Below are 2,430 nucleotides of genomic sequence, written 5' to 3'. Positions count from 1 at the left end.
ATATATATATATATATACATATACATATTCACATACATATATCTATAATGCCTCGACGATATACGAGTTAATTTGTTCCCGGAGGTCACTTGTAAAGCGAAAACTCGTAAAGCAGAGCGATAATTTCCCATAGTAAAAATGTCATAAATCGTAACGGGTTTCAAACGGATTCCCTCCACCAAATTCACTCACGGGGCAAAGTGTACGGTCCAGCGCAATAGTAGAAGACACTTTCGTTCAATATTCTGCGCAGTGGGACCGAACTCGAAACCACACGGCTGTAAAGCGAGTTTCTTAACCACACAGCCATATTTGAACCTATAAAGAATATTTGAAACAGGAAATTCCAAATCAAAATTCGAAAGCTTTCAAAAGTAATAAAAGATCTTTCAACTGTCCAACCAAAGTTTCTCACGGGTATAAAACAACGATAATGATTATTTCAAGGTTTCAAGAAAATGGATACGAATGTTTTTATTATTAGCTTAGCTTAGATCTGTCGTGTTCCTTGGAGGTTATTAAACCAGAACTTAACGCGGTTTTTAAGGCGCATAGATGACTAAGATAATGACACTTCGCCTTGGACAGGACGCTGGTCCGTCGCAGGGTTAAATTTCCAGCTACTGCTTGAACTCATTTGCAGTTGAGTGAACTGAGGTAACGGAGAAATGAAGTGTTTTGTTCAAGAACACGCCTCGCCCAGCCCGGAAATCGAAAACCTGATCTTACAACATTGTAAGCAGTAGGTCTCGAGATACAAAAGGAAACGAAATAATGTATGCAGCTACCAGCGTTGTTACAAAGTGGAAACTTCCTCATATATAGTCAAATAAAAATATTCAAAATAATATGGAAAATAGATATACTGAAGAAATGTAAGAAAATTCTCATGCCTTGATAAAAATCAATAAGGAAATGACACAAGTGAAACATAGAGAGACAGAAATATAATATAAAAATATAATTACGAAAATATAAATTAGAGAGAGAATTATCCGAAATCAAAGAAAAGCTGAAACAGGAGATCCTCGCTAAATCCCAAAGTATCGGTCGGTATGAAAAGTTATAATGATTCTTTGAATAAAGTCAAGCAGTTCGGCTCCAGTCCAAAACGATTTTTATCAAGAACTAAATAAAAATAGAATCGAAATCAATGCAAGTAGTAACCACGAGACAAAGTAGAAGAATTATGAGGGAGGAGTATGGGGATGGAGAAGAGATGGAGTCACCGTAGACGAAGTTGTACAAAACAATAAACTCAGCATTAGAACAATGGTGGGACACGGTGAATTTACAACACGAGAGCCATCCCAGACTCTGCCAAAAGAAAACAAAAAACTGGAAGGCGCCAGGATATAATAAGATCCAAACAACTGATCTATTCATTTTTGGTGTTGCGTAAGTGCAGTGACTCTCAGCCGGGGTTCATTTGGCCCTTGTCGTTTCACATAAACTTTTGTTGTTAAAGTTCATGTGCAATAAAAAGTTCAACAATACACAAACTACTTCAACGAATTTTTTAATACAATTCTTAGTAATATTTAATTGTGAAAATATAATGGGATTTTTTTTTAAACTTCAAAAACGGCTCTGGATGTCTAGGAGATTAAAACAGGAATCAAAGAGATCCACGAGCAGAAAAATAAAAGCGTACTCTACAATATAGAGTACAACGTTGTGTGGGCTGTGTTATTTTATGGCGTGTTAAATGTATGGAGTGCGAGTTGTTTAAGCGTGGCTGTGTGGTAAGAAGCTTGCTTCCCAACCACATGGTTCCAGGTTCAGTCCCACCGCGTAGCACATTATGCATGTGCGGCCGACCAAAGCCTTGTGAGTGGATTTGGTAGACGGAAACTGAAAGAAGCTCGTTGTATATACGGTGTGTGTATGTTTCTCCCCATCTTAGCAACCGGTGTTGCTTTGTTTACGTCCCTGATTGAATAAGTGCCAAGCTTTAAAAAAATAATAATTGGGGTTGATTCAATCGGTTAAATTCTTTCGATGCGGTGCCCCCAACATGGCCGCATTCCAATGACATAAACAAGTAAAAGATAAAAAAGAATTTACTGTATGAATTATGGCAAGCTGGTTTATTTATGGGACATTCTGTCAATGTCCAGCTCTGATATACTCTTTAGATTTTCGCTCCTTTATCATACGATCTGCTCCAACTATTACCCTTATTGTCTACTTTCATACCGTCCTTTATTGCAGCTTCAAAATCTTTATATTTCAATATTGGCTCGACCTTATTCGTCACTCTCTGGAACGTTCTTTAAGCAGAACAACCCGACATATCTATCATGTTACAGCCATTTCCATCGTTGCTGTCCTTGTTTGTCTCCTCTGTGTTTAGCCCCTTGTGGGTAATAAAGAAATACGAAACGTTAGCACGCCGGGCGAAATGCTTAGCGGTATTTCGTCGTCTTT

The sequence above is a fragment of the Octopus bimaculoides genome, chromosome 22 (genome assembly GCF_001194135.2).
Source record: "Octopus bimaculoides isolate UCB-OBI-ISO-001 chromosome 22, ASM119413v2, whole genome shotgun sequence".
Taxonomy (NCBI): domain Eukaryota; kingdom Metazoa; phylum Mollusca; class Cephalopoda; order Octopoda; family Octopodidae; genus Octopus; species Octopus bimaculoides.
This window is presented reverse-complemented; position numbering follows the sequence as displayed.